An 18,794-nucleotide genomic window follows, 5' to 3' on the forward strand; every position below is an offset into this window, starting at 1 on the left:
TGCATTACTCAGAACTTTAGATGAGTTTCAGGTAATTTGCACACCAGTGAAGTGAATTAAATAAGAAAAACATTAGGAGCAGGGAATTCACTATATTTTCCCCATAGGTTTAGAATTCACTTTTTCCTTTGTCATTTGGGGAGCCTTGAGTGAAGATTTTAAATTTCAAATTCTTTTAGCTTTCTGGCTTCTAGACTATTTCTGTGTGTAGACTATGGAAAATTGCTTAATGAAGATTTGTTTACTAAAGTAATTTTATTTACTTAATAAGAAATCTAAACCAAACACAAACAAAAATTTTAAAGCAAAAATACTTTGTTATCACCCAGAAATATGAACATATTTTAACAATTCCTTAGTTAATAGATTGTTAAAAGATGGGCATAATAGAAGCTAGCAATAGCATTATATTCAATTATATTTAAACACATCTCTCTATCTTTCTCCCTCTCTGAATCAGTCTCTCTCTCTCTTTAAATGTTTCCATCTATTAAATACATCATCTTTTCTGAAAATAAAAATTAAATGTGATTTATCAACTCAACCTTACATTCTTTTGCAGTTTGCTTTTAATTTCAAAGAAAATCTCTACTGCCTTAAAGGATGTAGAATAAATGAAATTGTCATCCCATTTCACTGCTAAATAAACTAAGGCTGTCTTTAAAGTAGAATAAATTCCATGAGTGATAAAAGTGTAAACCCTGCAATCTGAAATTTGACATTGTCTATGAACTCATAGAAAATTTAACCTCCCATTAATAGCATTTAATTGACAACTCTGTAACATTATTACGAGTATGCACTTGCAATTATATTTAATCTACTATTAAATTCTAACTCATGAATACAGAACTAACCCCTATTTGAAATGTTAATGATGCTGTTTGTGATATATTATGATATATATGCTTCTGGGAAGTTAAATATGTGCCATTCGAGATGTCATGCATAAATATAGAAATGAATGTAAATGAACGCTGTTTTATAAATCAGCAACTAAATTACAAATGTGTTAAAGACAGATGTTGAAAATTTTACTCCTAAAATAAAATGTGCATGTATTATCTATGTTTACTATTGTTCCAGGTATATGAATTAATAGTTATAAGACATACAGTATCTGGTTATTTGTACTATGTAACTGAAAATTGCCATATTAATTGTTTCTCTTAGAAATGCAGATAATTGTAATCTAGTGATTGCCTTTGTACCAAGCAATGGATTTTAATTACATTTTCAAAATGTAATTAATAATAATTATATTATTACAACTGCACAATATTAATTACAATCACATTATAAGAAAGAACTCTAATTCCATTTGGAAAAAAAATAGAAGTGAGTTTGAAGCTCAAGGCATTTTTTCAATTTCTAAGTGGATTTTTCTTTTAAAAATATTGCTATTCTTTTTAAAATAAATATTTTATCCTTTTACTCATTTGACCTCATGATGCCATAAGTAGAACACAGTTTTTACTTCATATCTAGACTAAGTAGATAAAGAACAGTATGACCTGAGAATCATCTCATTTAGTTTTGCTCAATTATTTTTTCAAAAACTGTTGACTTAACATTTGCTTGAATTAATGAATTACAGCAGTGCAGAAGGTGTAAGATGTGTTTTTATCTAAGCATCAGAGGATTCAATTTAACTGATAATAGGGTCTAGATTCTCAAGACATGATCTCTGTGAATCAGTTTATTGTGAAGGTTTTCCTGATTCCTAATTTTGGATCATACAAATGAAGATTGAAATCTTCAGAGATAATTTCTTTAAGACATGTTCATTTTCATTCAATCTTGTCCTTGTTTAGTTAATAATAGAGTATTCTTAGTTCTTGAAACAATTCCACAGAGTGTATCTTAAACTACCACTTTCTATATATAATGGCTTCCTCATCGTTTTCCAAACATCTGTTGTAAATAACCTGAGAATTCTAGGATTGAATAAAGACAATAATACTAAGAGAGAGGAACAAAAAGGATTTTACTTTTGTTCTGATCAAACCTTGTTGTTGTTGGTTCAAAGTCATTTCCCCAGGGTACGAAATCTAGCATGGTTATTTAAGAGTGTAACACACACACACACACACACACACACACACACACACACACACACACACACACACACAATCTTGATGTTAAGTTCCAGTGAAATTACTAACCTAATGGATAAATAACACCAACAATGTACACATTAGTAAAACATTAATAAAACTCCTTAATCACTAAGGTTTGCATTTAAACAGTACTTTGGTTAGGAATGGTATGAGAAGTTCTTTCATTATACTTCCAAAATTTCTGATCAAAGTACTAAAGATGTCAGGACCAATGAAAAAAATGAGAGCAGAGTAAGAGACATTATATCAAAAGCCACATCAATTTAAAAGAATATTTAATATTTAAAACTTTAGAGTTTGAGATTAAAAATAATCAAAGATTGAGGCCTCCAGACATCATCTTTATTATTTCACTTAAAACTAGCTACAAATTATTGTAAGATATTTATGGGATAAAGGATATTCCAGAATTTGGAAATACATGTTGACTGGAAACCAATTTTTATCACCTAGATTACAAGTACTCATGCTCTGAATTGGAGCCTATTTCAAATGTTCTTTTGTTTGTTCCTCTATTAAATGTTCTTCTATTATATAGATTATTTATTATAATAATAAATGAAAAAACTGAAATTGGATATGAGCATGCTAATTAAAACACAGTCTTTAACAGGGAAAGGAGCTGGCTGTGATGACTTGGGTTCCATTGCCAAAATTTTTGTCTAGTTTAACTTGCCGAGTCGATGCCCTCCTTTTCCATGCTGCCCCCTTGAAGAAGAATTCCTGAAGTGAAGCAACAGGAATGGCAAATTCCCTGTAATCATGTGAATTAAGTGTAAAATGCATTTGGCCAAACGTGATCAATTCATGAGCCTACCCTACCAGACTGTTCAGGTTAGATTAGGCTTCACAACTTGTAGAGCCCAAAGTAGAAGGAAAATATAACACTGCTCACTCAACAATTTTAAAAGTTCCACAGACAGCCAGGCGCTGTTGGCTCATGCCTGTAATCTTAAATACTCAATAGGCTGAAATTTGAGGATTGAGATTCTAAGCCAGCCAGGACAGGAAAGTCTGTGAGACTCTTAGCTCCAAATCATAGAAAAACCCGGAAGTGGACCTGTGGCGCTAAGGTAGGGCTCTGGCCTTGAGTCAAAGGAGCTCAGGGACAGCACCCCCGGCCCAAAGCAAAAGAATTCCATGGACAAAGAACAAAAAGCAGAATGTGAAAGCTTCTGAATGCAAAGGAGCCTTGAACCTCCATTGGTTGCAAGTCCATGAAACCAGTCCTGACTCCAAATGTATATGAATCACAAAGACAGAAAAGTGTTGGTGATTTCAGAAAGATGGCTCAATTATTATGCATAAAAGTGATGAAGATGATAATCCAACAGCCAGTTGTGAAAGTTGTGATAATTATGTGATTAAAATACATCCTCTGATGGTTAGTGACATGTTACATATATTTACTGTGTAAGAGGAATGTTGGGTGGTTTAATAGATAGAGCTAATTGAAATGATCTTGACTAGTATGTAGCATGCACTCTGTCTAGTTTCTACAACTAATTTAGAATTCAGTAGAATAATGTGAAGTCTTTTACTACTTAATTAAACTTCTGTAATGCCTGTTTTACCAAGATGAATAAAATACATAAATTGTATGAGGTGACATCTAATGCACACAAAAAAGAGAAATGTAAAAATCAGAACAGTGGGTACATTAAACTGATTCTTAATAATTGAAACCAATTTAATCATTTGAGATTATTTTATTCCAGCTGACGTAATACTGTAGCAGTTATATTCTAATTATAACCTGTTTCATTTTACTCTGCCTTTCTAGTTAATTATTACAGTCAATTTGTAAAATGACATGGTTCCGCATTTGCATAGGTCACTATTAAATAAATGAATAGCTGAAATTACTCTAGCATTGAAGTGTCAACTTTGGTAGAAGTCAAGAGAACTTCAAATGTTCTTCTAACACCCCTTAATGTGTTAATGACCACTATTAAACTGCAATTAAAAGGCCAGGAAAAATGCATGAAACAGTTAATAGAAAAATAGCACAGACACAATTAAAACGATTCTGGATTTTTTTTGACTGATAGAAAATAAAGTGATATGCTGTAAAAAGTGGAGTGTGAATCTATTTCTAACTCAAGGCAGAGTTGACAGTTTAATAATAACAAATCATAGGCTGCCTTTTGGGGGAGCATTGAACGTCAGCTTAAAATTAACATCAGTAGTAAACAAGACAATGTGGTGATTTTACCTTGTATTTAAATTACTACTTATTATAGTACCAAATAATAGCTTTAAATAACTTGGTGTCCAGATTACTGATATACAGGGTATCTGTGTGAGAAAAAAGAGAGACAGTACTGAAAGATATGTTTAAGTTTTTGTCATCCTAAATAAAGGATAAGCGTATGTCTTCGCAGTGTAGTCTCCTAAGAGTTGCCTGTGAAACCTTTTGCTGAATTTCTTGTGTACGGAAACCCCAGCACTGTTATTAGAACATTTCACTCACCAATGAAATGAGTTAGGATGATGAACATAGAATATATTTCTCAGGATCAGGATTGTGTTTAACTTTAAAAATATATCAGGAAAAAAAAACCCAAATACTATGAAGTATACATGAGCATACATTCATCAAGAGGTATCTCAAAATCAAGATATTTTTATACAAAGGGCAGGTTTATAAATATAAGATGGGTAATATTTTCACCAATTTTTCAAACTTCCTTCTACTTGCCCTAAGTTCAGAGCTAGTCACAGAAATTCCCGCTCAAGTGTTATTCACTGAGTATAACCATAAATACATTAATATTTGTGTTTAAGTGTGCCTTAGTGCATTTACTCTAATAAATAGTGGCTAACTGTAGTGGTAACTGCAAATGTAGAAAGAATTTTGGTATCATGGCAGATAGATGGCTAACTTACACCTGGATCCACAAAAATATAGTTTTCCATGACTATGTTTTCCATGACTATATCAGCCATGACTAGACATTTTGCTTTGAATAAACTGTTGTCCTAATTCTACTTTTAAATTCATATATAAAGTTCATTACAATCCATGATAAATATTCATGGCTATGATGAGTTCTTGATAATTGTAACCCAGTCATGTCTGATCACTAATCTTAGTGATTGGTGGAATCTGCCATTCAGGATATAGTTTTTGGTTCGTGATATTTAGACAGATTTAATATTGACTATATAAAAAAGATCACTTGATTCATGTCGAAGATAAAACCAATGGGGGGAAATTGCAGTAAGTACTCAATTTAATAGGAATAGTTTACAGTAGCCTAAGAGACAAAAACATATCTATTTTTATTATTCTGTCCAGCTGTTTTTAGAGGCACCACTGTCAGATTTCAAATGGGTTATGCACTCAGCACACTCTCCTGTATGTTCCTTCTAGCTAGAAATTATTAGAAGAATATTCCTCAATAGCATGACACACAGTAGGTGAAAGAAACATTTGGGAATAAATATTACAAAGGTATTACAATTCCCTCCCTAAGAGGTCATGCAAAATGGATTGGGGTAATAATTATCACTTAGTCCCATTACACATGTGTGTGTGTGTGTGTGTGTGTGTGTGTGTGTGTGTGTGTGTGTGTGTGTGTGTGTGTGTGTGTGTACCAGTTCTAGGACTTGAACTCAGGGCCTCACTGTTGTCTCTGAACTTTTGTTACCCAAAATTTGTACTTTGCCAGTTAAGCCGCAGTTCTACTTCTAGCTTTTTGGAATTTATTGGAGAAAAATAGTTTCATTTCTTTTCCAAGCTGGTTTTGAACCTCAATCCTCAGAGCTCAATCCCCTGAGTACCTAGGATTACAAGCATGAACCACTGGCACCCAATACACATTTTTTAAAAAGAACATATATCTTTAATTTGCAATGTTATTCAAATCTACCCCATATAAATTATGCTATCTCTGACCTAAAAATATTTTTTTCTTTTTTTTATTGTGAAAATACTGTACAGAGGGGTTACAATTACATGACATGAGTACATTTCTTATCAAGCATTGTAGCCTCCTCCTTTGTTTCTCCTTCACATCCCTTCCCATCCTCCCCGAACCCCCACCCCATCCTCCCCGCTTCCCCCCCCCCTGCACCAAAGTTGTAAAGTTCGTTTTCAACATAACGACTTGTACATCTCATTGTTGCAATGGGTCCACCTGTATCCCTATTTAAAGTAAGATATGTATTCAAATGTTTTTTTTCTTTCATGCGATTGTTTCTAATACATTTATAAGATTATTTCTTTGTTGCTTTGCATGTCCCTCCCCCACAGTATAGCCCCTGCTCTCACTGTATTTGATGTTGGTAAAATTTGTGGAGGGGAAGGGGAAAAACAAAACATAAAAATATTTTATTGGCAACTTCCTTTCAAAAATTTTATGTTGTCACATGATAAAATACCAATGACAGAAAAAACATACCCTATGGTTGTCTTAAAATATGAAAGAAAAAAATGAACCTTTGGTACCTACTTTCCCAAGTCTAACTTGGCACATTTGACCAAGAGCCTACTTGAAGGTCACTTTTCCTACCTACATAAAACAGTAATTAGAATAAGAGTTACTATTTACTGTGTTTCTATCACAGAGGTTTCTCTGAATGCTATTTAACCAACTCAATGAATGGTCCTTAATCCCATATGTCACATGCTTACCCATAAAGTGGAAACAGGAAACTTACTTCAAGTATTTTGGAAAACAGTTGTACTAAAGCATGACATGTAAATGAGGTGCAGGTGTAGTGGTCACACTTCAGATTCCCCAAATATTCCTTAGAGAACAAGTGGTAGAGGGAAAAGAAAACAAGGTCTTCATCATTCCAAGAACTTAATTTTTTTAAAAAGAAAGAAAATGGTAGGGTAGATGGGGAAAACATAAACTAAAATCATTGTAGAGACACCATATAACATTATGGATGAATTGGAAGAGTTCTAATTAAGTTGGGTCTTTTTCAATTAAGGCACATTTTTAATGAATATGAACTTAATAAGTATGGTTTTAAAATTAATAAAAATAGTATCAGTAGCTCTTTGTTATCAATGAAGATAACAATATAAAAAATACATCATTTTTTGTTAAGACCCAAAAATACTTTAATAAAAAATATTAGGAACTAGGGAAAACAATGTTTTTCAGATTGTCTTCACTCAACTTTATGGTGTTTGGGGAAATGGGGAGAGAGTAACATGGAACAGAAGGCAGGAGTTTACAATGATGTATGGACCTTGGGCTCTTGGTGAAAAAAAAAAACAGACAATGATCTGACTATTATTACATTGAGACCAGAACATTTTTTGGTATCAATTGAACTCATCAGATAAGTAGGTTCTGATTAGAGTTAAAGATGAAACAAAATGAGAAAGGAATTTTCCAAATGAACTACATAGGAAATATGAGTCAGGATATAAACCAAGAATAGAAAAGCCAAAGGTGCAAATCTTCAGAGTTGATCACTGATACCTCAGAGCCTGGCATCTTGGTCATCTAATCCTATCTGGGAGTTCTCCTTTATCTTGACAATGGCTTATGGGGGAAAAATCATGCTTATTTTCTCTCAACAGCATTCTCTTAACCCTCCTCGTTGTTCTTTTTATCCCACAAGGACCTGGGCTTTGTATCATTGCAGGTTCTAATCAAGAAATTAGGGCCTGGCTTGAAAGTCAGTATGGATGGACTCATTTATCTACTAACCAGACCATAGCTTCCATGAGAAAGATTAAGAATATATCTCAAGCGGTATGCACTCTTTTGTCAAGTGACTGGAAAATGGAGGCCTCAGGAGCTGCACCAGAAATTAGATAGCTGATAAAGGTAGGAAAGACCTAATTGTTCATCACATTTCCACAAGAAGATGCTTTCATAGAGTCCTATTTCTCAATAGTTTCTTCTAGCAATGAGATACAAATTCTGTTACTGTTGTTTAAAATAAGTTCTTGAAGAAAGGCTTGATACAAATAGTGTGAGTAGGGCTGGGAAGGTGGCTGGGTGGTAGAGTGCTTGCCTTGCATGCATGAGACCCTGGGTTTGATTCCTCAGCACCACATAAGCAGAAAAAAACTGGAAGTAGTGCTGTGGCTCAAGTGGTAGAGTACTAGCCTTGAGCTGAAGAGCTGAGGGACAGCACCCAGGACCAGAGTTCAGGCCCCACAAACAAGCAAAAAAAGCAAATGGTGTGAGCCTCAGAATGAGAGATGTATGTAGCCAACTATTTAAGTTCTTTTATGTAACTCATGGTATGCTGTCATACATTCAATTATTAAAAAGGTTTAAATCTTTCCAAAGCGCATACTCAACACAGGCTGGATGTTGGGGTCAATCTGGCAGGCTGCTTTTTTTTTCTTAAACAATTCATAGGTGACACATAAGAGACTGAAATTAGAAGAGCACCCACAAAAGGAAATCTACAAAAAAGTTTTGGAGGAAAGAACGCTTTAATTCTGTGTGGTACAAATTTGAGTTTTCAAGAGCTGATTTTTAACAAACAAGCAGAACTTGGGTTCATCCAAGTTCATAGTAGCACTCTTAGGGTGATGTATAGAGAGAAAACAAAGGAGAAGAGCTGAAAGTATGATTATCCTGGAGCCCTGAGAATTTATTCCCAAGTCCTGAGTACATCATGTATTAGATCAGAGACATATATTGAAGGAATATTTGAGAACATCTTTTAAAATGAACTCACCTGACAGGCATGGAGGTTCAGGAATTCATGAGTGATGTTACTCAGGTCGCACATAAGAGAAGATGCCTCTGGGTAGTGGTGTTGTATGGGTCGTGGTCTTTCTCTCTATCAGTCTGGCTTAGGACCTGCTTTTACCTTGCCCTAGAAACCACAGCATCTTGATATAGGTTCTTCTTATAACAATTTAGCTGATTTTCCTTACATATAAAGTCAGTTATCTTTCATGTGGATGACAAATAGTTTTAGCAATAGCTTTAATTTTTTTCATTGTTCTCCAAACAAAACTAAACAGAAAAAGGAAATAAATAGAAAAGAAAATGTAAAAAAGTATATTGAAAGTGGAGATATATGGAGACTACAGAGAAACAGAAAGAAAAATACTGACGTATTATCTACAGAGAAAAAGTCAAGAGTATATCCAAATACCCAGGCTATATAACTGAAAAGATTTGACTTAAAACAGTGCCCCATGGATTAAGTTACACCTTTTAAATACTATAAAATCCTTTTAAGTATCATTAATTTTGAAGTCTATATCCTTACATTCTTAATTCTTTTTCAAAATGCAAATTTCAATGAATGTCTTTTCTACACTAATTTATTATTCATTTAGAACTAGATTAATTTGGGGAGGGGATATTTTAAATCAGTAACTGCCTTGAATATCGTAGAATGAGCTAGTTGCTCACAATTTTTTCAAAAGTACCAAGGATCTAAACAAAAAAAAATTGGAAAGTTGAGAAATTGTAGATCTATTTAAAACTGCAATGACAGTTGTTGAGCATTGTGATGTATCATCCTGACATGAACTGAATGAGGTAGATTAGTGACTGACACAAGCAATGTCAGAATTTACATTACAGCACACACAAACTCCACAGAAATATACTATTAGCACCCAGAGTAGGCAGGGATGAGTAATGAGATAAAAATTGACAATGTCAATAGTCATAAGCCTTCATAGTCAAGAATAATGAACTACATGGGCATATGTATAGGGGCATATTCCTAGATATATGCACAATGAAACATATCGTTTATGATCCCCATCAAAATTAAACTTTGTGCAGCAGAAATAAATCTCTGTGAATCCATTTAATTTTGGTTATAAACATAGACAAAGGCAATGATGGAGATGTTGTTATGATCATCTGTATGAGGTAAAACATGTGAAAAGTTTGCCTTTCCTCCTCTATATAAGTGACCCAAAATAACTATTTTTAACTTGTTCCCTGCATTTTTGTTACATTAATCAATTTAACCCTTTAAATACTTGATCCAATAACATTCCAAACATTCGATAAAAAGTGCTGTTCTTTTTATTCTAATGATCACATTTATAAGAATTTTCTTTTTTGTAGCCTAGAAAGAAATTCTTTTGGAAATGAAAACTTCATGAAAGAAAAATGCATTTTGTCTTTCTTAGTAATGGTTAGTTAGTAATATTAAACATGCAAAAAGCCTCTTGCCTGATTTTAGTGCGTGTTTAACAATGCTTTGAAAGACATTGTTAGAAGAGGAATAGAAGACATATTCTTGCAAGTGTGCCTGAGCAGTATCTCTTTGACTTGTTCATTTCTCTTTAGGGAAATAGTCTTACATTCCTTTCCAGTTTCTTCTTTCTTTATTTAAGGAAACTATGAAAAATCTTGTTGGTTTTACTTGGTAATTCAGTTCCATTAACGCAATGGTTTAGAACCTTGACATCAGCAAGCTGAATGAAAGGAAGCAGTCAAAAAGAAAACAGGAGTTTGGATGTATTACTATGACACACAGATCAGTAATGGACAGTATTTGGCTTGTGCAGTGACATTGAAGAGAATGTCCTGGGAAAATTCAGTCTGAAGTCACCAGGAACTACAAGTGGATCAAAATGAAAGATGATGTGGAATGAATAGCAGCAACCTATTTAGGGAAACCAAAGTCAATCCATTTTGGGTATTTAGGTAAAGTAGATGACTAAATATCTAAATAAAAGAGCTCTTGATAAACTCTTACCTTTCTCTTTGTGGTATAGTAGTAGATCTTCAGAAATATATATATATATATATATATATATATATATATATATATACAATTCATAGTGAATTAACTTCAAATAAACCATGCAAGTACCCAGATTTAGCTTTCTCATTTGTCCTTAAAATAAGGTAAAATTAGTAATTATTTAAAAATAAATAAATCTATATTCAAAGTTGTTCTTCTTTATTGTAATACCTACATAAAGTGTACAAGTACAATTATAAAATTTTTAATATGGAAAAATATTGGATTTTACACATAAATGCACATACTTATGTAAACAAAACTACATTGCTTCCCATGATTTCATTGCTTACAAATACGTTTGTTGTACTATAATTATATATGTCTATGCATAACATTATTTACCTCTTTGTATTTGCTTCATAGATTTAACTTTCACGGAACCAAAACTTTAGATCTCCAATTTCAATACCCTCGATAAATCTGCTTTTAGCAAAACTACAACTTTGCATGTGACAACCACATTTAAAATATCACCTAGGCAGTTAAATATGTTAGTATCCCCCAAACAGGAAAGAAAGGTCATGCCTATATGCATATCATATTTCATATAAAAAGTGAGATGAACTTACTATTTGGATGTTTTTGAATAGCTTTTTGTCCCTCCCAAATATTCCCAGAATAGTGTTCAAATTTTTTTAAAATCCTGTTTTATAAAATACCTAATGCTGACATCACTCTTCACATTGAATCAATTATCTAGTCTGAATAAACTTTAATTGAGCCTTTTAAAATATGTGCAGCTGTTGTGAATTGAAACAGGCAGATAGTTTATCTCATTAGTATTAATTTAAATGTTCATGGGTTTACACATTTTCACATGCAGTACATTTATAGCAATTTTTGTGGGTTTTGAAAAGAATGAACAACCCTTCTGTACATCACCTTTATAATAACAATAAAAAACTTAAAAACCAAGATCACCTGTATAATAACAATAAAAAACTTAAAAACAAAGAATAAACAAACAACCTCAATTTTGAAAGAAGCTTCTTAAATGCCAGTGTTTGATGTTTGAAAGTATCAAAACAATTCAAAGTACACTTGCTCCCCTACAATTTCCAGGTTGCTTTTTAATAAGTGATAACAACCTGAATTCTCCTTAATTCTTTACATTTTATGATTACTAATATTGTTAACCTGGTATATTTTGGACATTTTTATGTTATCTTACATTATTTCAAATAGGTTTCCTCTACTGTAAAAAAAAAAAAAAGAATTTGACTAGCTCAGTATTTTCATTTGCCTTTGTGGGTTCTCAAGGTTAAAACAGAAATAAAGACATATGATAAAATAATTTCAAGTAACTTTTCATATACACACATATAGTGCAATACATTGTTGCTCTTTTGGTTTGATTTATTTCTGGGACTAGATTTTAATGTAAAAATATGTCTATTATTTCATAATATTAATAAGAAATGGTGTTCCTTATTATTTGAAAAAGAAATGTTTCAGTTTCTTCATATCATTTTTTATGAATACTCTTATACATCAAAAATGATTGCCCTCAAAACATGACTATCTAGCTAACTGTAACACGTTAATTTTCCTTTTACTATACACTTAAGTACCTGATGTCTCAAGAGTTACAGTTCAGCCTACTTTTTTTCTCATTTAATGTGATATGTAATTTAAGATAAAGCATTGAATATGGATTTTAGTATTCTTGAGCTTTAGGTAACAGAAATAGTCTTGCTTTTAAAGTACATTTGGCTTTAAAGAGGAATTCCATCATGTGAAGACACTCATGAGCATATACAGATATATAGATAAATGAGAATGTGTGTTTTTCTGTGTGAAAATGGGGACAGACCCAAAATAAAAATATTTCTAGTTATTATTTTCTGATATCTCTGGTCATAGAAGCATTTCCAAAACTTTTCACACTTCCATATCATAGCAATGCAATACCATAGAAAGAGCCATTCTGTCTGTTTTCATTCACTCTTCCTTCTCTAATTCTCAACAATGTTATGTGAGTATGTACTTGCATATATTGTGTGAGTTTATTTTTGACACGATATTTTAATATGAGTCCTCTTGTACATAATATTTAAATAATTTAAGTTAAAGAACTGTAAGTAAATATATTTAAAAGTAATATATATATGAGTCAAACAAAAGAATATTGTAGTTGAGAGTATATCTACTATAGAGTCAAGAAAGTATACTAAGTATGCAGATCTTTTGGGAAAAGAAGATGTTTGAAAAAATTTATTTGATTCAAATGTGCTATGCAGATACTATTTCTTGAGCTGACAGTATTTAAAGACTTTCGTTTGTGTTTTGTACTTTTACAACAATTCTTTTCACACTTTGTTCTTCAAAGTTATTGACAAGTTAATAATGAATTAGCACTATGAGCTGACTACTGCACTAGGTACATTTTCTGTTATGGTATTTAACCTTAAACCACAAGAGTGTGCATCATATATTATCCCCTTCCCTATCTCAAAAGATGAATACAAAATCAGCGAGGATCCCACAGCTCCTAAGTTGAAAATCACAATTTCAAATCAAAGACTATGCAGAAAAGTGTCATTGTTATATGTAGTACATGACCAAAACAACTGAGATACACCTTCCTGGATTTATAATAGAACTGTTTTTGTTTGAAAGGATAGGCAAGAAAAAAATAGAGTATCATTCTATTTTCTGGTTAAGAATTGACAGCTATTAAGTAACCAAATTAAAAGAGAGTTAAAACCTCTCATTTAATCCAAACAATCAAAACACTTTGTGAGGCATAACATCTTGGACTTTATATTCTCAAGGCAGATTTCTGATGAATTCATAATGAAGGATTAGGTAAAAAATAAATAAGTATCATAGTAGCATGCTGAAACAAATAATTTATTTGTTCATTCACTAAGGAGTCTTTTTAAATTTTTATTTTATTGTAAAGAAGCTGTATAGAGGGGTTACAGTTACATGAGTAAGGTAATGAGTACATTTCTTGTCAAGCATTTTTATCCCCTCCTTTGTTTTTCTCCTACTATCCCTTCCCTCCCCCACTTCCCCACTCCTCCCACCCCAAAGTTGTAAAATTCATTTCCAACAGAGTGTCTTTGAGTCTCATTATTTCAATGGGTCATTCTATGTTCTGTGTCCTTGTTTCAGCATTTTGCTATTCCCCTTCCCCTCCCCAAATTAAATAAATGTATATACAAGAACAGGGTACCACAGTGAAATACAGTGACAACAGGGGTTATATAAGGTCTCTCTCTCTCCCTCCCTCCCTCTCTCTCTCTCTCTCTCTCTCTTTCTCTCTCTCTCTCTTTCTCTCTCTGTCTCTGTCTCTGTCTCTCTCTCTCTGTCTCTCTCTCTGTCTCTCTGTCTCTCTGTCTCTCTGTCTCTCTGTCTCTCTGTCTCTCTGTCTCTCTCTCTCTCTCTCTCTCTCTCTCTCTCTCTCTCTCTCTCTCTCTCTCTCTCTCTCTCTCTCTAGTGCATGGATCCTATTTTTTCTTCTCTTTTTGTGACAATACGTTCTAAAAGTAAACAGTATTTCTATCCGTAGCAAAGGCAATGCTAAATGATGGAGAAAAATCGACTCTAATAATTACTGGAAAGTTCCATTCATTTTATGGATTGAAATGTATTAACAAATATAAGTTCCAATCTATCTGATGTTATGAAAACTAATAAAAAGACATTGTGGGAAAAGAAATTCATAGTTTATTCCTTGAGTGCATTGCACTATTCTACTACTTAAAGCTGCATGGCACTAAGCAATAACCATCACAAAATACCTAAAATTTACAGTTAAACTTAAATCTAGTATAATATTTAGAAGTGTAATTTTTAAATTATAAGTAAGCTTAGTAGAGATAGAAATTTGTGTTTTATTCTACAATTACTTGCTTAAATTGTAAGTTACTTCAAACAACTCCTTAGAGGTTTAAATCAAATGCTCTTCTTTCAACATTTTCAACATAATTTTTCAATTAGCATTAAAATTCAAAGTTATCAGTTCCACTCAGTAGCCTATATTGACATTCCTGAGTCAGGAAGGAAAACAATTTTTAAAATGTTCTCATTACTTTTTCAAACTTTGCACACATAGTTACTCTGCATAGTTGGCATTTTAAAAATGATCTAAATGATTTAAAATGGTTTCATCTCATAACAAAATTGCAGAAAAAGGAAGGATTAGAATTTTCTCGAGTATAATAAAAAATCTTAATGAAGACAATATATTCCTGATTTCTGTTATCAAAATAACCAAATTTATCCCAAATTTGCATGTGGATATTAGTGTAGGCATTTCAAAATCATCCACATAATGTAGAAATAAAAGGACACTGTCTTGCTATAGGGAATTCATGATGCTTTGCATTCTTTTCAGAAGCAGACTCTAACAAGAGGCAGATAAGTTTGGTCAATAACAAAAAAAGGAGCTGGCCTTTATTAATAAGAAATAAGATCAATGTTTTTGTTTTGGATTGCCTACAACATTCTTGCTTATAAAGATACTGTCAATCATAGAAATAAATCACTTATGTTTTGTTCTTGTACTATCCATGATCTATAAACATTTCATTTGTATTAGATATCTATTGCACATATACATTTTTTACTGTCACTTTGCCTAACTATCTTCCCACAATGAAGCCTATTTTGATCAAGCACCTGCTAAGTGTTTAATCTTCCCAGTGCCTCTGCCAGTCAGCTATTTCCATTTCTATGTTACAATCATAAAAGTCAGCTTCTGAGGTGGTTTGTATATGCCCTGAGTTGGAAGCACATGGTAGCAGAGACAGGCTTACATGGTTCACTCTATGAACTAAACCCTCTAGTTTCAGAATATCCTCCCTCCTACCTGAAATCGGGATCTCATTTCATCATATTGACAGGAAGATGAGGACTATGCACGGTAATGCCTGCCTGTGTAGGCTTTAGCACAATGACTGAAAGTCTATACACTGTCTCTAAATGTCCACTCAAGTAATTCAGGTCAATGTTAGTTAAACTTATATTAGATCAGTGACAATAAAAGTCAGATTTGAAATAGGCAAAAATAACATTATTCATTTTAACTGAATAAATTAGATGGCATGCAGTGTCTATGTAATAAAATATAATAAAATATGTATGTATATGTGTGTAATGTATAGGTAAAATTCAGTCTCATATGATTCAAGACAAATAAAATCACATGCTTAAACATAAGATATATGTAGCAAAATGATGAACAAAACATGGGTTAATCTAATCCTTAATATCAATTGTAATAGGATATTCCACTGGACATAATTCTTTTTTTTTTTCTTTGGGTCTGGTCATGGGGCCTGAACTCTGGGCCTAGGTGCTGTCTCTCAGCTCTTCAGCTCAAGGCTAGTGCTCTACCACTTGAGCCACAGCGCTACTTCCAGCTTTTTTTTTTCTGCTTATGTGGTGCTGAGGAATCCAACCCAGGGCCTTAAGCATGCACGGCGAGTGCTCTACCACTGAGCCACCTTCCCAGCCCTGGACATAATTCTTGTTTGTTCACAGTACTGTAACTTAAAGACAGGGCCTTGTGATTGCTAAGCAGGTGCTCTACCATTTGAGCCACAATTTCAGTCATCTTTGCTTTTGAGATTTTTCAAATAGTGTCTCATTTTTGGCTGGAATGACTTAGATCATGATGTTACTTTCTGTATTTTCCTCGTAACTCAAATGGCAGTGAATCACTGCACCAAGCTTCCTATTTCCTACTTATTTTTTTTATTACCCTACCCCCACCAAAGTTGTAAAGTTTGTTTTTCGACATAATGTCTTGTACATCTCATTGTTGCAATGGGTCCACCTGTATTCCTATTTAAACAATTTGTTTTTTCCCTTCCTCTCCACAAGTTATACTAACATCAAATACAGTGAAAATAGGGGTTGTACAGTGGGGGGAGGAACATACAAAGCAACAAAGAAATTATCTTATAAATATATTAGAGGGGATGTGGACAAAAGGGAACCCTATTGCATGGTTGGTGGGATTGTAAACTTGTTCAACTACTTTGAAAAGTAGTAATGGAGGTTCCTCAAAAGACTCCACATAGAGCTCCCCTATTACCCAGCAATTCCACTTCTGAGCATTTACCCAAATGATCACAAACAAGACCATACTAAAGCTACCAGCACAACTATGATTATTGCAGCATTATTTACCATAGCTAAGATATGGAACCAACCCAGATGCCCCTCAGTAGATGAATAGATCAAGAAAATGTGGTGTGTACATATATATACATATATATATATATATATATATATATATACACACACACACACACACACACACACACACACACACACACACACACACACACACACACAATGGAATTCTATGCCTCTATCAGAAAGAATGACATTGCCCCATTTGTTAAGAAATGGAAAGGAGTGGAAAAAATTATATTAAGTGAAGTAAGCCAGGCCCAAAGAAACATAGGTCCCATGGTTTCCCTTATTTGCAGTAACTAGTATATGTCTGAGACAAGCAGAAACGGTCAGATAAGTTGAACCCCAAGATAAGGAATCAAATGGTTTTTCTTGCTTGCTTATTGTTTCCTATTTCCTCTTACTCTCAACTTTTGGAATAACAAGAATTACAAGCATGAGCTATCATATACAACTTCTTTCTTTCTTCCTTTCTTTTCTTTTTTCTTTTGTTCCTTCCTTCATTCCTTTCTCCCTTCCTCCTTTTCTCCCACCTTCTCTCCTTTCTTCCTGCCTTCCTCCCTCTCTTACTTTCTTTCATTCATTTTTTTTATTTTCTTGGTAGCACTGAGGTTTGAACTCATGGCTTGACACATCTCTAGTGGTTGATCTACCTAAAGTTGTTGTGGGATAATTTCTTGAGATTAAAAGGTAACATTTTATTAACACGCCACAAACTATACATTATATCTATTTATATCAGAAGTAATGTGTCTAAACTTGACATGAAGAAAATATACTTGTCCCTGTCTATGTTGACACACAATTTGTCATGTAGATTTGGGTATCCAGATGGAGATATCATTCTGAAAGTCATCACTGGAGGATTAGATAATTAATCTGCTAAAATCCTGTGTATTCACTTTGTAGTACTAAATACGTATTTTGCTTATCTTACAATTATAAACTATACTGTTTCAGTTTAAACTTGTTTTGTATGCATGTGCTCAAATAAAACTTGACAAGCATGTTCTAATAAGCATTTTTAGTCACCGGAATATAGGCTTCCACTTTATATATCAAAGAAGTCATGAGAAAAATAACATCATGGCAGCATACTTGCCTTACAGATTTTTGTTTATTTAGTTCAAGATTCCATCAAGGAACATGAGTAAAGAAAAAGTGATGGGTAATTTGGAAAACTGAATTCTAAACAGAATCTGGGATTAAGAGTGAATTATTTCCTAAATCATTAGTCAATGTATTGCTAAAACAAATAATCTAAGTTTATATTGATATTATAATGAATTATACAAAACAATAGCTCATAAAAGCCCACCATTTTAACTGATGTTGAATTAATTGACTAATGCATTTATAAGAAACATAAGTCTCAGTGATGTTGTAATAGTAAGACTTACTGTTGAGTAAATTAAGTGATATTTAGATATATAGGTAGATATATGAATGGGTGGACATAATAGGGATAAGAAAATAGGATCAAGTGACTGATTAAAAGCAATATGCTGGAGAAATAGGGACAATTTAGTACAGACTGAAAATTTTTGATGTAAAATATGGTAAGACAATTCCAAAACAAAAGTTTGTGTGTTTAGGATATTTAAATTTTAGAACAAAGTATAGTTGTAATTTGAAAAGAAAAAGTTTTACATAGGTTGCTCGGAAGTGATAGAGAAATGTCACATTCCACATATTTTTCAACTGGTTATTTCTTAGCCATTGACCAATAGGAAAACCATGGTCTAAAAATCTCAAGGCCTTGGGTTATTTTGCTATGGAGGTTGAACAATTACATTTGTTCTTCTGCAC

This window comes from Dipodomys merriami, unplaced genomic scaffold, assembly GCF_024711535.1.
Source record: "Dipodomys merriami isolate MVZ:Mamm:240054 unplaced genomic scaffold, mDipMer1.0.p SCAF_5, whole genome shotgun sequence".
In the NCBI taxonomy this organism is placed as follows: Eukaryota; Metazoa; Chordata; class Mammalia; order Rodentia; family Heteromyidae; genus Dipodomys; species Dipodomys merriami.